The sequence below is a fragment of the Lacerta agilis genome, chromosome 4 (genome assembly GCF_009819535.1).
Source record: "Lacerta agilis isolate rLacAgi1 chromosome 4, rLacAgi1.pri, whole genome shotgun sequence".
Taxonomy (NCBI): domain Eukaryota; kingdom Metazoa; phylum Chordata; class Lepidosauria; order Squamata; family Lacertidae; genus Lacerta; species Lacerta agilis.
Genome location: NC_046315.1, coordinates 49,576,311 through 49,599,492, shown reverse-complemented (window position 1 = coordinate 49,599,492; position 23,182 = coordinate 49,576,311). Strand labels below are relative to the sequence as shown.

Sequence of the window (23,182 nt, the reverse complement as noted above, 5' to 3'; positions counted from 1 at the left end):
CCTTCTTCATTTGAGAAAAGCCATAAGCTTTCTTCAAGGCTAAAGTGTACTGTCCCATCCTCCCCACTCCCCACCTTCACATGACGAGGCAGGATTGGTTATCTTGTATGCCTAGCAGAACTATAATTGGGATATTTTATCCAAAATAATAAGCTTTGGTTTGTGCTTGCTCTGCAACCCCAAAACGGTATACTGGGATGTGATCCTGGTTTGCAGTGGAGTTGCAAACCATAATTTGTTGTCTTGAATGAAATTTTGAATTCTACCTTTTAGTAGTGACTTTCTATCCTTGTACAAATAACCCATACCCTAGCCCTCACCATTAGAACTGCCATATCTGTCTGAAACACTGATGCAAACTCTTTGCGTTGCAAGCCTGTAATGTATTTCTGGCTACAGTCTGTCCTGTTTTTAGCACTTGTTTGCTAAGCAAATTTTGGAACTGATCTGTATTTCTCCATCCACATAACAATGATACCTTCTGAGGTGCTACCGAAATGCAAAATATTTCTGTCTCTGAAGACAGCACCACTATGTAAAACAATTTTGTTGCTCCCCACCCCTTTAAAAAATCATTTTCATAGCAATGGTTGGAGTAATACATAACAAATTTGTGCTCGCTTTAATGATTAGAAGGCAAAGGCAGATGTGCCTCTGCTGTCGCTTTTGCCAGGATCCAGAAAGCCCATTTACATGTTGCCAAAGAACTGAATGCACACAGCAGGGTTTTTGTTTTTTGTAAACCCACAGCTGAGTGATTTGGTTTTTTCAAAAGAGGTCTGCAGGATGGCTTGCTAGCCTGATTTGGGAAAACTTTTGCTGCAAGCTGGAATGGAGTGTGTGTGGAAAAAAATGTGTGAATGGGCTTTTGGGCGGGGTATTTTTTTCCTCTTCCCTCAGTATTTGCAGATCAGGGTCTTTCTCAGCCTCACTTGGAGATGGTGAGGGTTGAATCTAGGGCTGTCTGCTCTAGGCCTGGGCGACATATCAATATATTGCCCAGGACCCGTATGAGGAGCATGTCAACTTCACTCAGCAATATATCGCTGGTGGAACTGAAGAACTGAAGAAGTGTATCTGAAGAAGTGTGCATGCACACAAAAGCTCATACCTAGAACAAACTTAGTTGGTCTCTAAGGTGCTACTGGAAGGAATTTTTTATTTTATTTTGTTTTGACTATGGCAGACCAACACAGCTACCTACCTGTAGCTGGTGGAACTGCCACTGCTCCTGAGTCCCTCTGCTGGTGACTTCCTCCTGTGAGCATTGCTAGCAGAGGGACTGAGGAGCAGTGGTGGTTTCGCCAGCGATACAGTATATCATACTGCACAGAGGCACCAATACATCTTGTTCCTCCCTCTGCATCTTTAAACTGCTTGGCTGAGGAGTGTTCAGTTGCCACTCCCCTCAGCTGAGCAGTTAAAGGATCCCCCAGCCTGCGGTGAGAGCTGTGGCAATTTCACTGTAGCTTGCTTTTTCAACATTGGGGTACCGGTATATCACCAGACCAGACAGTGATGTTTGGCTGGTGATATGCTGTGATGTTGAAAAGCTGATATCGCCTAGCCCTAGTGTGACTGAGCCACAGTCCTTTGATTCCCCAGTAATATGGTTTGCAGTCTGCTGCAAGGAGGAAAATTCAGGTACAGAGAACAAACACTAAAAAGGAAAAAAGCAGAGGCACCTACCGCTTCCCCAAACGGATCTGTTAACTGGCCTTCTAACCATATTTTTCAGACCACAACTTCTCTGTCATTACAGGGAAGTGGTGTACTTTTAATGCCTTGGGGTGGGTGGTGGGTGGGAATCAGGATTTGACTAGTTCTGATTTCTTTTTGAATAGTATAAAGAACTTTGTGGCTTCACAAATCTTCTTTTTAGTACCTAAAACATTTCCCCAATAAAATGTAAAAAAGAGAAGAGAAGAGAGGATCATAGTCATTAGGGCTCCTATAGCTTGTAAAAAGGTTTTCTTAACTATTTTCATTTTTGCAGGAAAGAGTAGACTACAGCATCTTTTATTACTGGCTAAGAATGAATGAAATGGCTGGAAATCTGGCATTTCAGATTGGGGGGGGGGGTAACCTGAAGATATAAGCACAGATTCATACACACTTAGGTAATTCACACTTATACTATACTGATGTTCCCATGAACTGGCCCTAGCAAATATAAGTACTGTATAGTTCAACAGGATCTGTTCAGGTGAACATCTGTGCCAGAGTTAGGGAACCTGTGGCCTTTCAGATGTTGTTGGGCTCCTAATTCCTATCACTTGCAACCATTACCTGTATTTTCCTTTTGCTTGAAGTGGTCTGCTACTGTTTCCCCGGTTTTCTCTCCCTTTAAAAGCTTTTTTTAATGATCTGCAGTAAAGTCAGCTCCTTGTTTTAAAATTTCACATTTCATTGCTACCCAAATGAGAGGATGGCCTGCCTTTCAAATGCTCTGATAGTTACTCCCAAGCCTACTTTTGCTCCAGATGATAGCGTTTAAGCAATGGGTTAACACATGACAGTGGATGCTAATTAGCAGGTGTCTCAGGGTGTGACAATCTGTTGACATTTATTAGGGTTCACTTGTGTCTGTTCCCAGTGTTCTGTTTAAACATGCACCTACACTGAGTAGGCTGCGTAACCCTGTTTTCCCCACCCTGTGTGTCAGGTAGAGATTTCTTCAGCATTGTGTGGACACAGACAGGGTAATGTTGATCAAACACTTCACAGAGTCAGTTCCCAAAGCTTGGATACGGGATTGCATTTTGAAGAGCATGTTGTCTCCAGTTTGTCTGGGAATCTGGAAGGATACTCTTCATCTAGACTTTTGGCATAATTAGGGTAAGGAACTCTGCCAGAGCTGATATTAATAGGAAGATATAAAATTGTAATACTGTATTCATCAATCAGGTGTTTAATGTAGGTGAATGTGACTCTGTACCAAAGCAGCTTCGAAAAAAGGGGGGGGGGAAGGGAATGGGATAGAAGCAAAAAAACAACAGTTGAATTAATATAACTTGCTCTTCTTATATCAGCCTAATTAGTCCAAATGCATTTTGTCAGGCGTAGGAGGTGTCCAGAAAAAGCTGTAGCCTTAACCCATGCTGTGGAAAAGGTTTATTTTGAAGTACATGGCAGGTGATCATTATTTATCAATATGTGTGGACTCCTGGGCGTTAAATTTTTTAGTACATGAACAGTTGAAGCACTTAGATGTGGCAAGCCTGACGGTCCATGAGAAATTTGCAGGATGAAGTTAGTTTTATGGGTAATGAGCAAGAGCGGGTGTGTGCACGTGTTTATACAGCATGGGAAAGACAGGGCTGCTATACATCCAGATTTCCCCGGACATTACCGGGATTTCAAAGGCGGAATTGACATCCAGAGTAATTTCCGAAAATCGGCATTTTGTCCAGAATCTTAGGGAAATCAGTTTTGGGCTCTTCCTTAAAAAAGATCAACAGCTTTCAGGGTGTCCTAGTTTTTGCTTTTTGAAATACAGGTATAGCAACTCTAGAAAAGACTTACCGGTAGTACACTGTACACTTGGGGACAGCAGCCAGCAGAGCAGGTCAGTGCCTTTAGTTCTGCTGTCAATCCCTTCCCCCTGGTTATTTTTCTGCTGTTCCCTTTCTTTCTCTACTTGTCTATAGCTTTGCTCTTGGAAGCAGGTAAATGGGGAAGTTTATTTTCTTTCTCTCTTCCTCACCCCCAGTGCTTCAGGCAGTTGTAGGGAGAAGGAAAAGAGATGCAGTTGGAAACACCAGCAGGTCACTGAGGTGAGAGAATTGCTCTCTGTGTCTCACTAAAAGTGAAACTTGTTCCAACCTATATTGCACTACTTGAGATGAGAAGCAACCTGTTGAATACTTTGCTACTCTGAGATTGTGTATTCTTGGCAACATGCTCAGGATCGACTATAAAGTCTGGACCCAGCATATAAATGGAGTGCCATTTAGGTGTTTATATGGAAAGTTTGCAAGTTGCGCGCAAAACCGTATAGCCCAGGTAGTAAAAACACTGCATTTTAGCTAGGATTAATGTAGCAAGAAAGGAAAAGGGTTTTGGTCCCTCATTACAAAATACACGCGAAGCCTTCTACCAGACTATCTCAACTTCATTGGCCGTTTAATAGGATGAGCGAGAGTCTGGAAAGGCCTGTTCTCAAAATACTGCAGGCATGAGCCAACAAGTCATTGTTTTGCCTTCAAGGGCTATTGGCAAGGGTGTTGTCAGTCAAACTCTCTACTGTGAACCTACCCCAACTGGTATGTGTCACTCGTTATTTTAGAACATGCTCAGACCATAGCATGTCACCTCTATGAATCATCTCCCTTTGTCAGACTTGAACTGTAGGCATGTCTGCTGGGCTTACAGCTGATTCTCACCAGAGAGGAAAGGTAAGCTAATTACCTTTCTGAAATGCATGACCAAGGAAAGAGCTATTTGTTCCCACCAGAACATTTGGCTTTTGTATGGGCCTAAATAGGATCAAGCTCTGTGTCAGCATAAAATACATGCAAGGTATACTACTGAACCTGTAGCTTTGCAGTCATTCTCTTTGCACCTGTTGGCATTTATTTTTGGTATGCCCTTTACCCCTTAATGTTGAAAGGTCAGATTCTCTGTGTTTTCCTTCATGCGTTAATTAAAAATGAGCCAAAGGTCAAATTGACATGACTCCCTTTCTTAGCTGTGTGTTGTTGTTGTTTTAAGTGCTCTCTTATATAGGAATCTTGGGTAGCACAAGACTCTAATAATGACTTTACGAAATGGCAAGGCCAGTTGGATATGATATTGCTGTTTGTTGTGAGAAAATGCAAATGAAGAGAATGCTGACAGCAAAAAGGCATTTGTTCCCTTTTTAAATTCAAAACCAATTTTAAATGGATCTGCTGTAATTTGTTCTCTACCAGTTGCAGTTGGTGGGAATGTTTTCTCCTCTTAGGAGTGTGTGCCTACACTTGCTTAGCTGCTAGAACAAAATAAAAAATAAAAAAATTCCTTCCAGTAGCACCTTAGAGACCAACTAAGTTTGTTCTTGGAATTTTTTTTATTTATTTTGTTTTGTTTTGACTATGGCAGACCAACATGGCTACCTACCTGTAACTTAGCTGCTAGACTTTGCTTTTGATTTGGAATAGTTAGGACTTCTCCATGGGACTGCAGTGTCGACTGTGCTTGTGTTTCTGGATAATGAATGATACTCTTTTCCGTCTTGTGAACTTGTAAATATTTAAAGTGCCCTAGTGGCCCAGAACACAGGAGTGCGTTATAACAATTTGCATTTTACAGCCATCAGTATGACTAGTGCCTATAAATTATCGACTGTTATTGCACTTGTAAGTCCTTTTTATTAGGTTTGGCTTTCGGGGACCAGGGTTAAGTGCATACAAGGGCTGCCTAGAATTCGTTACGTTTTAGCTGTTTTAATGGGGTTTTAAGTAGGTATTCGGTACATCCATTTTTATTGGGATTTTGGGAAGAGAATTTTATGTTTAATTTTAAAAATCTCTAATCCAGAGTCAGGCAGCATGGGTCCCTCCAGATGTTGCTGGACTGCAACTTCTAGCACCTCTGGCCATTGGCTATGCTGGCTGGGGATGATGGGAGTTGGAGTCCCATAACATTTGCAGGGTGCCACATTGGCTACCCCTACCCTAATCCATCAAGCTTGGTAAGTAAGGTTGGATAATCAAAAAGCCTGTGATGGTTTTGGTTGTAGTACTCCTTCTCCATCCCATCACTGCCCCTACAGCTACTCACTGGATATGCCTCTGTGGCAGCAAGGCTGACTTTGATGAGGAGGATTTCTGTGTGCTGGGCTGCTCTCGTCTAGTTTGTGTCAAAGGGAAAGGAGGAAGAGGAGGAGGAGGAGGGCCTTAGGGGGCTATAGGTAAAGTGTTTGCAGTGGTGTGAAAATTGAAAAATCAGTGGAGAAATGAAGAACGCAAGCTGCCTGTGAAGGAGATTATCATAGTACACGTATGTGTGTATGTTCATGTGCATATTCTTAGAACGATAAAATACTTCTTTTTGCATAACCATGGCCTTACTAAACATATCTACACCAAATAGTTGGAAAATTAATCACTCATTGTTTTTGCTGCAGCTGAATAATGTAGCTTCCCCTCTGAAATTACATTCAGGTTAGCCCCAGGAAAATTCTAAGAACACCATGAGTTGTATATCCAACTTTATGTGTCTAAAGTTCCACTCATGCCCTGGGACTTCCCCTTCATCTCCTTTCCCTGAGCGCCCTCAGAATCTGCCTCCTGGGTCCTCCAATCCTCTGGGGCATATTTTGAGAGTGTGGGAGAGTTCCAGGGGAGAGAAGATGTAGTTTTTTTGAGCAAGTGGCAGTCTGTACTAACAGAACAACAGCATTGGATCTGACCCCAATGCTTTAGCTTTTGTTGTGGATTTCGTTCAGAAATATGAGGTTTATTATTCAGTGTCTAGGTTAGTAATATTTCACAATCAGTGTTGTTCATTTTCCCAACCTGAATTTAAACTAATGTTTGTGCTGGGCTTTCTTTTATTGGTTGAGTGAAGCAAGGCCTTTGATTTAAATTGACCATTTGACATCCAGAGTTATCACATGTCAAAGTGCATGGTTGTGCACGATAGAAACGGCATTGATTAAGGCTGCAGTCTGTGCATGCTTACCTGTGAACAAGCCCCATTAAACACCATGGAGCTTCCTTCCAAATAGAATTGTGCTGTGATTCATTTTGCAAGCACCATTAATTATGTTAAAAGTCAAATCTACCCATTTATATGCATTGCTGACTTGTCTCCTTTAAAATTGTTTGTTATCTTGTTGTTGTGAGCTGCCATCACAACTGCTTGTTGCCGGTGTGGGAATAAACCATACAATGTGGAAAGAGTAGCATGATGAGCCAGTATACGCAAAGGTTGCTGAATGTAGCCATCACACAGAGATGGTTTCAAATAGCAATTGGAAAACCTCAGTGTAGTGTTTTTATGACAGATTTGTGTAGTTGTATTCTCAGTACTGAAACCTCAAAGTTCCACTTAACATTCCAAGTAATTTATCATGTGAGTTGGATAAGGATTTTCCTGGGTTTCCCTTACAGTCTCCCGAATCAGCTGCATTTCAGAATGAAGTTAGGAAAAGCTCCTGTGTGAATTAATCACACAGTATTTCAGAGGAAGACAGTGGAAAATATCTGAAAACTGCTTATCTGTGCTGCTGTTTTGATGATCATTGCATCTCACTCATGTGCCTTACAATTGCACAACCAAATTCCAAATTCACGCTGCCTTGTGTACTAAAAACTATTGCCTATAAGGTGAGATTCTCCCCAACAGAAGTAGTATGTGTGGTTGTATTCATATCTCTTTGGCTTACATGTAGTTCAGATGAACTCACATACAGTGTGGTTGTGTGTATATATATATAGCTTGGATGCACACGAAACCTGGATTCAGATCCATCCTCTGTAGCAGCAGAGTTGGATAATGTACACCACATGAATAGAAGAAGCAAACCAGCACAAGTGGTTGATGTTGTATTGTAGGGCTGTGCTATAGAGATGATGGATTGTGTGATATGCTTGGGTCAGTAGCTGGAAGCTGGAAGTTCAGTGGGTTTTTAATACAAGATGGTAATTACATATCTGTTCACTGCATCGTTCCACAAAATGAAACTGCTACATGTACTGGTCTAGGCTTAGGTTGATAAAGGGATGGAAAACATTGGAAATCCTGGTATGATTTTTCAAGGTCCTCCATTTTGTAGGTCTAAGTGATGTATCTTAGGTGCAGGAGATGCCTTTTGAAGATAGAAGCTGAGGAAGTATTGCTTGAAGTCAGCCATGAATATGATGGTGAGTCTGCAAAGTGAGTCTGCATGGTAGTTTCACCAACCTGAATAGATCTCCTCAAGGGAAACAATGGGTAGAGATGAGAAAATGGCAAAACTTGGTGGTCAGATGAATTTTGGCATCATCAGAGATAAAATTTCTTGTAGCCTACCATTTTGTGGGGAATGTTGGTGCATAGAATTCATGGCTTCCTAAATAGTATTCACCGGGGTACTGTTACTAGACTATAGCTTCCTAAGGAAGATAGTGGTATCTCATAAATAGAATTGCCTATTTGGGGGTGAGTTTGGGGTGGTAGTTGGAAGGCCTCTGATTTGGTCTACAGTCCTACCTCAGAAGTCAAACAGAATCCATTCTAGACGTCCGTTCGACTTCCAAAACGTTCGGGAACCAAGGCGCAGCTTCCGATTGACTGCAGGAAGCTCCTGCAGTCAATCAGAAGCCACAGTGGACATTTGGGTTCCAAAGAAAATTTGCAAACCAGAACAATCACTTCTGGGGTTGCAGCGTTCGGGAGCCAAAACGTTCATCTCACAAGGCATTTGACGTGTTGGGGTTTGTCTGCAGATTTATTTCTGTATATCGGTAGGAAATAGTGAAGTTGGTTACAAAGTTCTTTTCCATATTCCCCAGCAGGTCCTCCAGATGGTGATGACCTGTAAAATGTAGTGTTGGAGAGTTGCCTCTCACCCTCCCATGCATAGTCCCAATTTGTTCATGATGACCACAGTCCTCCTTTGCCAGACTCATGTTTATGATGTCAGAATTGTTTCTCAAGCTCTATATGGAGTCATATTCTGCATGACTGAGGGAATATAATAAGCAATGCTATTTTCTAAACAACCCTTGGGCATGGTAAATAAAACATACAGTAAAAAATAAGAATTATTGTCTGGTGTTCTGACCATCCAGCACTTTCTGTGCAGGGCTGCTCTTCCTGGAGTACTACGAACATGGTTCTGTATGGGTGCACTGCACTGTTCAGTGATGTGATGGAAGTATTCTTAGACTCTTAGAGACAAACCTCCAGGTCAACCTAGAACTTTTTGATATGTGTGGATCTAGTGAGGAAGAAGAACATTTCCCAAGATAGAACATTATGCAATATGTGGGAGGGAGTGGAGGAGTAGGAACAGGAAGTGCAAGTGACTCGCTGCCTTTTTTTTTTGTATTCTTCTATGTATGTTCCAAAACAGAACCTTCACATCACTCCCCCCACACTCCCTGCAGTGAGAAGCACAAGCTCTCAATATGAGAACAGTTTGCATGGGGACAGATTTCCTCTAAAGTGCTTTGAGGATTATAGCTGTAGGGTTATTGTGGGAATGAATGGGGCTATGGCTATGTCATTCACTCAAGTGTGTATTGGAGACTAGAGATCCTAGTCTGGGCATGCCATTCATTCTGCCATGGTTTGGCAGGAACATCATAACCCCTAATCCAACTCCTCAGGCAGGAGCAGTCCACCTCCTCTTTGTTTTGACTTTTCCTGGAGATTACTTGGCTTCAGTCTGTTGCTCATGGGGCACATGTGTGAAAGCAGCCGAAGTGCCATTCCAAGCGTTTCTCTTGGGTTTCTGTGTTTTTCAGTGACTGGCTAAACCTACTGTTACAGGCATCCCTATTCAAGAGACCCTGCTGAGGTGGTGTTTGTGAGTATTTAGATTTGAGGAAGTTGAAGAGGATCCCAACAGCCTGCTCTCTTCTGCATGTGAAAAATGCAAAAACAAAGCCTTAGACTTGACTACAGAGAGGGAGGAGGGGGGGGATGAGAGAGAACCTTTTAAACACACCCAAATGACCCATCTCTACTTAGCATGAAACTTAGCAAGTTACACCCACATTCTGAGCCAGAAGCGGAATGAAAGACTCACGCTTCCTCATTTTTTGTTGCTGGCTGAATCTGAGTGCTTTGTGAAATGAGACCAGAGAATATGTTGGTGCTACTGATTAATGGTAAGTGGTTACCTTTGTAAAAGAAACTCTGATAATTTTCCTGTTGGATATAGTTTATACCCCCTTTTTTAACTCCCTCCCTCCCTCCCTCTGTGTTTGTGTGTGTACACACACTATGCGTTGTGGTGTTGGTTATGTGCTGACAGAATTATAACCTGCATGGTTCTTTCCTCTGTGCTGAAAAGGAGGCATACCTCCCTCCTTCATGTACAATTAAAAGGTGCATTTTTTCCAAAGCATTTATGCCTCTTTGCAGGGCAGTAGAAGGAAAAGGCACATGGTTTTTGAATGTTAAGAAGTGCTGGATTTAGTAGCAGTATTTCCTGAGAGAAAGAGAGGCGTCTCATGTTACTCATTAAGGATGCATCTTTCCCCAAAGCTGTCTGGCTCCATAATTACCAGTTCTCCAGAACAGTTTAAAGCCTGTCTTGTGAAAATTTCCAGTATCGCTCACGATCCTGTTATGAGCAGTGAAATCTTGAAAACCGGGAAGGTTGTTTCTATAGCATTTACACATGTAACAAAGGGCTCTGCAAACTCTTTCTGAACACTGCAGTGCATTGTGCAAGGCTACTCTGAACTTTATTAAGGCAACCCCTAACTTTTGGGTTAAGTCAACACAGCCTTTTTGTAGTATTACAGTGGTACCCCTGGTTACGAGCGCTTCTGGTTACGAATGCTTCAGGTTACGAGCTCCACTAACCTGGAAGTACCGTGTTTCTCCTAAAATAAGACACCGTCTTATATTTTTTTTCACTCAACAAAACACAGTATGGCTTATTTTCAGGGGATGTCTTATTTTAACCGTGTCACATCGGTACGCTGCATAGCCACGCCTCTCCAGGCTGTTTTAATGGGAGGTACCACGTCACTATGGCTTATTTTCGGGGTATGGCTTATTTTTGGGGAACGGCTTATATTTCGCAAATGCATAGAAATCCTGCTATGGCTTATTTTATGGCTATGTCTTATTTTAGGAGAAACAGGGTAGCTGCTCCTGGTTGCGAACTTTGACCCAGGATGCAAACGGAAATCGCGCGCTGGAGGCTTGCGTGCAGCGGGAGGCCCATTAGCGAAAGCGTGCCTCAGGATAAGAACGGTTTCAGCTTAAAAACGGACCTCAGGAACAAATTAAGTTCATAACCAGAGGTGCCACTGTATTGTTTGTTTGAGATATTGAAGTAGTGGTTCCCAAACTTTTTTTGGGCCGCTGCCCCCTTGGTTCCGTAAATTCATCCCCAGTGCTCCCTTCCCTACCTACAAAAAGCATTCAGGTTAGCAGTTTGCATTTAGTTACTTTTTTATTTATTAAATTTGTATACTGCCTTATATCCATAGTTCTCAGGGCAGTTCACAACATAAAATCCCCATATAGAAAACACAAAATGCATAATAAAGAAGAAGAAGAAGAAGAATTTGGATTTGATATCCCGCTTTATCACTACCTGAAGGAGTCTCAAAGTGGCTAACATTCTCCTTTCCCTTCCTCCCCCACAACAAACACTCTGTGAGGTGAGTGGGGCTGAGATACTTCAAAGAAGTGTGACTAGCCCAAGGTCACCCAGCAGCTGCATGTGGAGGAGCGGAGACGTGAACCCGCTTCACCAGATTATGAGTGAATCGTACTGCTCTTAACCACTACACCAGAAACAAGCCAATACGCCCCCCTTCCACAGCACAATTTAGATTGACTAGATGTCATTCAGCCCAAGGCCAGGTTGAAGGGGAGTGTTTTTTTGTCGGGCACCTAAAGGTGTATAATGAAGGCACCAACTGAATCTCCCTGGGGAGAGCATTCCACAAGCAGGGAGCCACTGCAGAGAAGTCCCGTTTGTAAAGTGATACAAAAAAAGGAAAAAGAACAAAACACAGAACTATGTAAAGGTGGTGGTGGTGGTGGGATAAACATGATATATGAATATGTACAAAAAATACTCTAACCCATACATTGCTTTATAAATTTGATATTATTATCATAATACTAATATAAATATTAATAGTCTACTACATTTTGTATAAATTTGTTCCAAATATTGTCGTATTTATCCAAGCAGAGTCTATGTCTGTAAGCAGTCCGTTCGTAGGTTGCAAGTGTTATATTATCAATCCACTGATTAAAGGAGATAATATCTTTACTCTTCCAGTTCATCAGTATCAGCCTCTTGGCTACCATTAGAATGCGTAAAATCAATTTTTGTAGTCCAGTTGTTAATTTCCATATAGTAAGTATATAGTTCAGAAGAATATTCTCTGCTGATAATTGTGTGATATTATATAGCTAGAGATTAGCTGTATTCCAAACGTCATCCATTGATGTGGTACTTTGTCATCTAGAATAATTTATCAGGGGCAGAGACAGAAAATACACTTTCTGTACCTTAATTAAGACAGGTGATTGCTGATTGTGAAACTTCATCTGATTATCTCAAAACCCCATTGTCAAGACAGTTATTCATTTTAGAAGCGTTACATTCCTGGGCTGATCTAAAGAGGATTACCGGTAACTTTGTTTCCTTTTTTTTTTAAAGCCTCTGAGAAATGCTTGTGTGGGTGTGTCACCTCACCTTGAGCTTAAAACTGATAATTTCATTTTGAAATGCCCAGAAAATTGCTGTGGCAATTATGTGTTTAGGTACGGTAGCACCTATAAAATGCTTTATTTAGAGCACTTTTCCTTACTAGTTGTTTCCTCAAAAGTACTGTGCAAATATTATGAAAGTGACCATACATTTCTTGGGGCTTGTGTAGGACGTACTCTAGGTAGCTGTCAGGTCCATACTTTCCAGCTTTTACATATATGGAATTGGCTCTTGTGATTCTCCTTTCTATAGAGTCAGTGATAAAGTATTACTGATACTGTACCACATGTCTAGTATGTTAACATCCTCAGTAACACTGACTTCTGCTTGAGACAAAAATGCACTATTTTAAATATGCAAACTTGGTTTTAATATGCAGTTATGGTTTGTTGATATGAACAGTGGTTCTTTGCACACGAGAGGATGAGGTGACATGCTCCCAATTGTGTTTTGGAACAGTCATTTTGCCAATTCATCCATATATAGCAAACCATTAACTTTGGATTGCCCAGAACATGGCTTGCCATATTTGAACCAGAATCTGATTCAAGTTTTCTAGTTATGTCTGAATTGGGCCACTGAATGGGGGTGAGGTGTTAAGAGGAACAGCTCTAATCTACTTGTTTACAGAACCATATTCATTGGCTATTATCCCAGGTTGGTTATCTGGATATTGCCTAGAGATTCCAATGTTGTTCAGTCATCCTTTTCTGTCTGTCTTGGGTCGTTCACAGATTCTTCCCTGTGCACCTATTAACCTACAAGAAATAAAGGCCTGGGTCTTGTCTTCTAATCTAAGGATGTAGGCAGCATCCTCACTCCTTGTCCTTGTTTTGACTTGCAAACTTGCAGTTCACATCATTTGATTTTCTTCTTGACTGGTGCATTCCATATTTCACTGTTGGCTTTCATGGCAATTTGGGGCATCGACCAAGAGTCTTTCAGCACCCTTAAAATCAACAAATTAATTGTGGTAAAAGCTTTCATGGCCTAGAGTCAACTTCATCAGAAATATCCCACAAAAACCTTTTCCATAATCAATCTGTTCATTTTTATGGTGTCACCTGGTATGTGCCACTGTTTCAATGAATGCTCAGTGTTACCCTGATGCTGTTCACCTGTGCTTTATTATGAAAACTGATCATGCAAGAAAACCTGATACAACTAGCGATAAAGCTCTCTGGGTGAAACGGTAACTTGTCAACCGCTTGCATTTTTAATCGGTTTTCGCTTTCATAATAATAATTTGTAAAGCACAGCTGAATCCAGAATTAAGTGACCACAATGCTTAAGAGCAAATGTGCAAAGGGGCTAGGCTTAAAATTGTTATCTTTTAAAGTGTATTTCTGGGCTGTTGATTGCGTAGAGGGAGGGGAGAAGTGTGCGTCTAGCATGTTCCAGTGAGTTTTATGGAACAATAATCCATTGCTGGATGAGAGGAATAAATTATTAATAGACTATAGCGTTTCAGCATTCTTGCATGGAGATATTAAGGAGGTCAGAATACAGAGCACTGAACACAGGATTAGCACAGTCAGGCTACAGATACTGCAGAACTGGAAGGGAAAAGTTACACAAATCCCTTAAACATTTATAATTTAATTACAGTTGGGAATGGAATTGTACTTCAGTATTGCTGCATTTAGACTCAGAATGCAGCTTGCCTTTAAATATTTACTGTTGGCTATACCCCCTCAAATAAACAAATGTGAAAATTTCCCTTCTTTAGCTCAGCAGGTATGTTCTCTCTTGGTTGTTTGGTTGCTCTGTGGGACAGTCACAAGGCTTTCAAGAAGTAAGAACACAAAACATTTCTAACAAATCCAGCGAAAAAAGGGGGGGGGTTGTTTGATGAAACTGTGCAAATGTGGGTTTTTGGATGTTGTTTAGCCTAGTGTTAAATCCTATAGATTGCAGCAGGATTAAAGCATTTGTGTATATCTCCCACATACGTGCTTAACTGGTTGGATCATGATCTCATGCAAAGTAAGTATGTTAACCCATATTCTGTCTATTGTTTTTCATAGCAAAAGCAGATAATATGGTAATTCTTGGGTATTCTACCAGTTCAAGATACGTGTCTATAATACCGGTAGTAGCAGCATTTAAGGAAGGGTTAAGAAAAACAGCCTAGTGTGGAAAGAGGAAAAATACTCTGCAACGAGTATACAAATCACTGAAGTGAAAACACTACTACAATTCCCTCAGACCACAAGGGTGGTAGCTGTTGCTAAGCTCAGTTGGCTAGAGTGTGGTGCTGACAATGCCAAGGTTGCAGATTCAGTCCCTGTAAGGGACAGCTGCATATTCCTGCATTGCAGGTGGTTGGAATAAATGATCCTTCCAACTGTGATTCTATGCAATATCTGTGAAATATCCCTGACCGTTGGCCAAGCTAGTTGGGAGTAATGAACTGGGAGCTCAAAACATGATAGTAGAAACCCTCACTTTCCCCCTACACAGTAATGGGTAGGATGCACTTGTGTTGAGATGGAGGGTTCCCCCCCCCCCCCCGAATCACTGTGGAGAGGGATTTCTCATGTTGCATTGAGCTTTGGGGCTATCACAAGAGTTGAGAGTCCTTTGTCCTGCTCCAAAGCCCTACACAATATGAGATACCACCCTCCCCTGACTACTCTGTTACACACACACACACACACACACACAGAGAGAGAGAGAGAGAGAGAAAGCATAGGGGGTAGGAGAGAGAAGTGGTGACCATAAATTATGCCAGTCTAGGGCCCCCAATTTATTTTATTTTATGGGGGAACTGCTTAATTAGAAAGTGCTCCAAGTGTCTGTAATAATGCAAAGCTGCGTCTTGCATCTTGTAGATTGTCTTTGTCTCATATGAAGCAGATGATTACTGTTCTTAGCTAGCAGTGGTTGAGTATCAGCATACAACATAAGGAACTGTCCTATAGAAAGGGGCTTGTTGTTGTTCAGTCGTTCAGTCGTGTCTGACTCTTTGTGACCCCATGGACCAGAGCACGCCAGGCACCCCTATCCTCCACTGCCTCCCGCAGTTTGCCCAAACTCATGCCAGTCACTTCGAGAACACTGTCCAACCATCTCATCCTCTGTCGTCCCCTTCTCCTTGTGCCCTCCATCTTTCCCAACATCCGGGTCTTTTCCAGGGAGTCTTCTCTTCTCATGAGGTGGCCAAAGTACTGGAGAAAGGGGCTTGGGTTTCCTCAAAGCAACAGTCATGAATAATGAAGGTTTTCACTGCTGTAATGGCATGCCAGGGTGGCTTATGTGAAGTCTAATGAAAATGTTGTAACATTGCTTTCTTGGGGTTCAGTAAGAACTTGAGCAACAGATATGGCCCTGAGAATAGTGAGTACAGTTCTGTGGATTGGAGCTTTTAATACACTGGGCCCTGTTGGTCTATCATTCATCAGCCTGAGGCATGAATAAAGCCCTGCTCAGTTTGGTGTATATTATAGCATCTGCATTTGTGAAGAAACTCTTGTCAAATCTTTTGAATGATAATGACCAAGGCCTAAGGAAAGGCATCTGTTAGACAGGGAGTGGTCAGGTTAAACAGACCTGAAATAAAACCATTGACATAAAAGAAAGGCCTCTGTAATGAAGATCCCCCAGAGTTACAAAGTCAGTATGAAATTAAAAGCCTTGAGGTAGTTTTGCTATGTAGTTAAGCCAGAAGCCACAAAGACCAAAAGCACCACTAAACTTCTATTTAGTGATGACACGTTAACCCACAAAGCTTGCCTTCATCTTTGGAAACTTCAAAAACAGTTGCTAAGAACTTCTTTTTTGTGGGGGTAATGGGGGAGAGGATATGAAGGCAGAAAAAGTGAGAATCGTAAGTGCCATATTCTGATATTTATTTGATTCTATTTATAAATTGTTGCCCATTTTAAAAAATCTTGATGCAGTTTCACAATCAGTAAGTAACTCCAGCTCCAAACATAGGGACAAGTATGAGTTGATTAGAACTATTCATTCTAAATTTATTACAAGATTTGTTCCTATACTAAGGAAATTGTGGGTTTTAAAAATCTTTATTAACTTGAATATTGCTAAATGATGTCTACTTTGTTTCCATAACCAATTATTAGTTCTCAGAACTCTAAGGCACTGATAGCATTATTCAGCTGCTTAGTTCTAAACACATGCCCATTCATTCTTTTGGTTTCTGTATGTTCTCCTTTCGTTCCACTTTTGCAGCTTTCCCTATCCCTAGTGCTCAAGAGGGCTGAAACATGTTCTTAATATTTCCAGCTTTTCAAGGAAGGCCTACTTTTGCTCCCAGAGCTGGTATTCAAAGGCATACTGCCTCTGACATTGCAGGCACATAGTCTAGTAGTCAACTGACAGCCTTATTCTCCATGTATTTCTCTAACACCCTTTATAAAGACACCAATACATTGTGTGGTAATGAATTCTGTAGTATGCAGTTTGTACAGAGTCTAACCTGAATCTTCCAACATTCAGCTTTGTTGGATGATCCCAGGTTTATATTATATGAGAGGGAGAAGGAAAATAAATAAATCTCTATTTACCTTCTTTATACCATGCACAATATTTTAAAACAGTAATTAGAGGTGAAAATGTTTGTGTGTGTGTTTGTGTGTGTAGACAGATAAATACATAGATAGTTTTGTCAGCTGTGTCAGGGATCAGATGACCAGGTCTCAGCAGTTACTATTTGGGGACAATATTGTTGCAGTCAAAGCACATTACTGGGAACTAGGATCAATTAAACCCACATTTCCCTCTTCCAATAGAGTTGAACATATATAATGCGAATTTGCAGATTTTTTTGCATTTGCTTATATATGCAGATTTAGAAATAATTATTATAAATATAATATTCTAGTGGGAAAGGCTGTGGCCAGGTGACTTGTCTGCTCAGCCTGTTGTCGAGTTACTGTTCTTGCTTGCCTTTGCTCTGGACTTAGACTAGGCAGCCTGGGCGATCCTCTGCAAGGGAGAGTACATGGCTGTCCTAGTAATGGTGCTAAGAACTACCAGAAAAACCCTCAAAATCTGATGCAAATTATTGCTTCTTATAAATTAATTTAAAAGAAGATCATTGATGGCCAAAGATTATATGATACTGCCACTTAATTTTTGTTAAAATGCAGTTTGTAGTTTAATTAGTTATCTTTAGAGAGTCATTAGCCATTTTTCATTCCAAACTCTGTGTTTTCAGCCTCCAGGCTGTGCACTTCATGATCATCCAAAGTATTCTGTAGGTGCAGTTATAAATTATTGTGAGAATGTTTCTTTATGTATAATGCTCCTTGAAACCTATCAATTACAGCTCAGTAGTTATGAGTAGTAAGAGATTTAATTAGTTAGCTTGTATTTTAGAGTTGCCATGGAGCATCAGAGCTTATATTTATTGGTGGTTGCTTTTGTTGAAACAGATCGGAATACTAACCAATTTCCAGGCAGCATTGTAATTATTGAGGGTTATGAGCACTGTTTTCTTTTTGATGACATTTGCCCGGTTCTAAATACGAGCAAAACAATGCTGAACTTCTGTGCTCACAGATTCATTGTGGCCTAGCTTGCAAACTTATGTACAGCCTTTCACATAGGAATGTCTAGAGCAGGCATATCCAACAGGTAGATCGTGATCTACCGGTAGATCACTGGACGTCTGCGGTAGATCACTGGTAGATCATTGGCTCCCCCAAACAAACTGAACAATTGTGTTTCCCCTTAAAAAAAAAAGTTGAATATTTTACCTCCCTGAAAAAACTCAACAACTTTGACCTGAAACCCCAAAAAAGGGGGTAGATCGCTGCCAGTTTTTAACTCTGTGAGTAGATTGCAGTCTCTTGGGAGTTAGCCACCGCTGGTCTAGAGAGAAAAGCCAGCCTTGCAGATAAGGGCTGAAATAGGACATGCATCAGCAGACCCTGAGTCTGGGAACCTAGCTGAAAAAAGCAGTGGGTAAAGCTATGGTTTGTGGAGGTACGCAAGTAGGTATATGGGGTTCTCCAATTCTTCCCCTGTCCCCCTGGTTATCCTGCATCCACTCCTTCCACTCTGTCTGGCATGGTGGGGTGTGTGTGTGTGTGGGAGGGAGGGAGGGCTGCAGAGGAGAAATGGCTGGTGTATCTATCTCCACCCTCTCCTTTTCCTCTCAAAATCAGGGTCTTCATCCACCAGGTATCTAGTTTGGCCTTAAGTCAACAGATGCCCTGCCTACACATACATCCCAGCTGTTTAGAAACAACTTTTCTAAATATTTTTTTTCTTGTCACAAGCAGGGTTTGAAATTAGCAGGGCACCAGGCGCATTTTGCGCCTAAAGATTCTCCCATTTGCAAGCACCTCAAAAAGTCTGGGTGGGATTTTTTGTGCCTGGCTGACACTCAGGGATTACTGAAATGAATGTGCTTTGAGCCCCTGAAGTTTATGTTAAATACAGAATATATGTTAAGGAGTTTAACAATAAAGAGTAGAGTGTTTTGAAAACCGAAGTATGTTCCAATTTTTTTTATTATAAACACCAAATTAAACATGTATTAAAAATTTCTGATAAAAATGTGATATTAACAATGTGTCTCTAATGTGAACTGCTTATTAGTTCATGCTTATCAAAATAATAAATAAAAAGTGTTGGCACCCCCCCCCCCAATAATGACAACTAGATATTCTGTTTTGGCAGCCATAACCCAGGTCCAAGGAGTCATTTGGCTCCTAGCTTTTCTATCCCAGTTTATAATACTAGTCACAAGCAACCAGGAGAGTAGCATACCGCAAACTTAATAGCTTTGGCAGTGCCCTTGCAATGTACTCCCACATTGTAGAATTGCTGGATAAAAATCTGTTTTCCCCATACAGAAGGCATTTGTGCATCTAATTCACCTAATCACCTTATTTTAAAAACAAACCAACAATGACCAACCCTGTGCCTACATATAGATTTCATTTTTCATATGGCAGTGGATGGCTGTTGTCCGTATGCTAATTATACTGGAGCAATCTTGTAGATTTTAAGAGGGCTGTTCTGCACTTCAGAGGAGTAAGTGTCTGGATTTTACTGTTATGGTCAATTTCAACAGGAAATTGAGGCAACAAATCTTTTTTTTCAGATTACTTGTTTGTGTTTGCCTATTGTGAAGGATACAAAAATTATGTGGCAAAATAAAAACAAAGCATACCAGTTTACCATGATTTCCCAAGCAGAATATAACTTCAAAAAGTTCATGCATATACACACGTGTGCACAACTGTATAAAGCATGCATCCGTTTGCCCCTTTCAGAATGTGCAAACACCTATCTTTCTTAATTTGAAGCATCCTTACGTTGCCCGAGGGAGGCATGAAAATATTATGTCTGGTTTATCTTTTGCTAAGTCTGAAGACACCGTATTTAGCAGTGTGGCTTTATGTAAGCTTCTCAAATAACACAGAGGGTGAGGGAGGGGGAATGTCCTGTGCATCAGAATATGCAGTCAACAATCCTGTATATGGTTTTGTTTCAAAATTTCAAAATGTGTTGAGGCATGTTAAGGCCTATGTGAAAGATGGTAATAGAATTCCTTTATCATTCCCACAGTAAATATAGATAAGATGCATGCATTTAAATATCAGGTTTCACCAGGCACTTTCTGGCATGCAGCTGCTTTTGAAACCAGCAAAACATCTATCTGTATGGCAATTGTTTGTTGAGAGGTCAGCCATATATCATGCCAGAGAGATTATTTTGCTTGCTTGGTGCTCTGTCATTCATTCATTTCAGGATCTGTCATCTTCAAACAACACCACTGGAAAGTCCACTGTTTCTGTGGAGCTTTAGTCGCACACTGCCTTTTGATGCAGGGCCCAAAATCTCCATCCAGTCTTAAGCGTGATTGAAATGAATGGGACTTAAACACATGTTGTCTGTTAACTATACATTATGCATGAACACATGTAATGGAACCCTGACACAGTTGTCTTCTCTTCTGTTTTAAAGAAAGAAGAGTTTTGGAAAGAGGAAATCTTGTGCAGAGAAACTCGGGAGGGGGGGAGGTCTTTATGTTTTCACCATCTGCTGTTTCTCCATGGAAAATTACCCCTCCCCACCCCTGTTGTTTCATCCCCTACCGGGTTCCTGGCAGGGTGAAGAAAAGGGAGTATAGTTTTGAGTAGAAGCTTAAGCAAAACCCCCACCCCCAGCTGAAAGTAGCTGGAGGTGGAGAAGTGAGCAGAGGTGCCAGAGAAAAAACTGTGAGTGAGCAGTGTCCTATTTGCCACCCCTTAGACCCTATAGGAAACTCGCCAGGCCAAACCTGCTGCAGCCTGGAACTGGGTGTGCTGAGAGCAGCTGAACATAGCTGTGAGCAGCCTGAGGAAGCTACATCTACCTTTGTTCCTTCCCATAAAAAGCAAGCCAAGAGTGGGAGACTAGTAGGTCAGCAGGTTCAAGGGTGAGATTTGGGGGGAGTGATTTTTGAGTTTGTTGGGGCCTTGAGTGAGAGGCAGGAAGCTGAGAAGTCTTAAGCGGAGATAGAATCATAGAGTTGGAAGAGACCATGAGGGTAATCTAGTTCAATCCCCTGCAGTACAGGAATCCTTTGCCCAACAAGGAGCTTTAACCCAGAACCCTGAGATTAAGAGTTTCATGCTCTACCAATCCAGCTATCCCAGCTTCCCATGTGTTTTGAAAGGATAAATAAATAAATAAATGCTATGTGCATATATTTATTAGTAATTTGTATTCATGGTTTCATTGTGCATTTTGGTAACCTTAAAAATTTTTGTATACCACTTAGAGATTTTGTTATAGTTTAAGCAGTATGGAAATGGTCTAAATAAAATAAGTTCCTGCTCAAAGGTCACCTCTTCTCAAAGCTCTTTTTCTTTTGGGGCCAGGGGAAGAATAACATAATAAAATGTTAATAAATGTGTTCTAATATACAGATGAAAAAATGTGGACTGTCCCACTGACTAATTTCAATGAAAAGAACATGTGAGTCAAGGAATTTGCACTGAAGGGATGCATTCACACAGAGAAACTTGCAATATGTGCTTTCTCCTGCTGTTTTAAAAATTGGGGTGATAAGTGATAAACCTTTCAACACATTATTGTGAACAAGAATGGAGAACTACCACCATCTTTCTACATCCTAATAGTGTGAAGCGGGATATTAGAACGTCATCTTTTGTTCTTCAAACCACCCCCACAAAGTCACAAGAAGCACCAAGAAATTACTTTAGCTATTCTGAGCGCTGTTCAAATACCAGTAGTTAATTACAGTTTTACAGATGTCACCCACTGGTGGTGTGGGATTCATTGGGTATATTACACAGTTTGAAATGAAAGCAAGAGCGCCTGTGTTTTGCTTGGAGTCCTTGCCTAAACTCAGATTTCAGGACAGAAAGCCAGCTCTGAACTTTTCCATACCTTTGCAGATTGATTCAAGGGGACAGCACCTTGTACTCCCCCACCTCCCTGAGTATATCATTCATTTATAAATGGGCAGTCCTACAGGATGTTCTAGCACCCACCTCTAATTGCAGGTTTCATCCAGTGAGCAAAATATTAAGTATCATTCTGCAAGCTACCGCATCAGTTTGCAACATTTGACCATAATCAATTAAAAAAGGGTGCAACAATCGCTTGTAGATTTTAGCTGGTTTGCATATTTGCATAAATCCCAGGAAGCTGGCCCTGTTCTAAACTAGACTGCATAATTTGCAAGTAACTTATCAGGTGCAGGTGAAATGGTTGCTCTGCAACTTCTGTTCATGCATTTCTCTTTGGCTTAGTAACACTTTATCTAAAAATATCAGAGAGGCAGTCACGCTATTTTGTTAACTCTGCTGCAACAGAATAAAAAAGAGAGTATTGCAGGTACCCTAAAGAATGCCAGATATATTGTTAATCTTCTAAGATAACAGTAGTTTTTCAGAGTGGCATGCTACTTTTCAGATGCAATGTGAGCAGCCAATATTTGGATTACTTATCAAGATAACAGATACAAATTGTAAAGTTACATGAGGAAAAAGTGTAACATTCCCCCTTGTTCTAGGCAATCCTTGCTTCTAAATAAATTTATTTAGGAGTGGGATGCTGAGTGTTCATTCCAAATGAAAAAAATGTTAATACTTTGATTTAGTATCAGTTCGCTCAGCATAAAGCAGTGCACTATGTATATGTTTTTCTAAAATGAAAACTCATGTATTGCACATATAGGAGTGTCCAGTAAGGATTGCACCCAAAAAGAGTATTGTATGCTGAACACTCTGGTTCAGAATGTATTCTGAACATTTGTTTGTAGAATCCCTGTTGAAATAAATAATGAAACGTCCACAAGAGACCCTTCTGCCCATTTGGTTCTGCAGCGACACTGTGTTCCAAAATATTAGAATTGAGCTAGGCAGAATTTTATAGTTGCTTGCTGGCCATTGCAAAAATAACTACATGGAACTCTTAATTAAAGCTTTCATGAACAGTTCAGACATTTGAAAAAAATCACATACAAACAACACTGTCCAATTCACAGAAAACTGGCATAGCTTTATGGCAGTATCTTGTACCTGACTATAAAAAAGCTCTCATGGGTCAGACCAAAGACCCATCAGGCCCAACATCCTGTTTCCACAGTGGCCAACCAGATGCCTATGAGCTCTCCTCACCTGGAGTTCTCAGCAACATGTATTCAGAAGCATATTGTCTCTGACCCTGAAGGAAGAACATAGCTGTCAGGGAACTGTCCCCAGCGCAGCGCAAGGTGGTGGAAGGGCTCTCGGGATGTTACAGAGAGCCCCGACCCCACCTGACCAGCAGCACCTCTTCTAGCAGCGAAGGGAGCAGCGAGGAGGGGCA

At 41.1% G+C, this 23,182-nt stretch overlaps 1 protein-coding gene across 8 annotated transcripts in view; it reads left to right on the top strand.

Moving 5' to 3' along the window:
* Positions 1-23,182, top strand: part of TIAM1 (TIAM Rac1 associated GEF 1) — a 176,710-nt gene that overhangs the window by 58,905 nt on the left and 94,623 nt on the right. Inside the window, exon 1 of one of the 8 annotated variants that reach the window (XM_033146904.1) lies at positions 2,678-2,838. The exons of 6 other annotated variants lie outside the window; for them this stretch is intronic. The gene's annotated coding sequence lies outside the window, so the exon portion shown is untranslated. Of the gene's footprint in view, positions 1-2,677; positions 2,839-9,496; positions 9,804-23,182 lie in introns of those variants that run through there. One more of the 8 variants, XM_033146903.1, reaches the window with a different exon arrangement.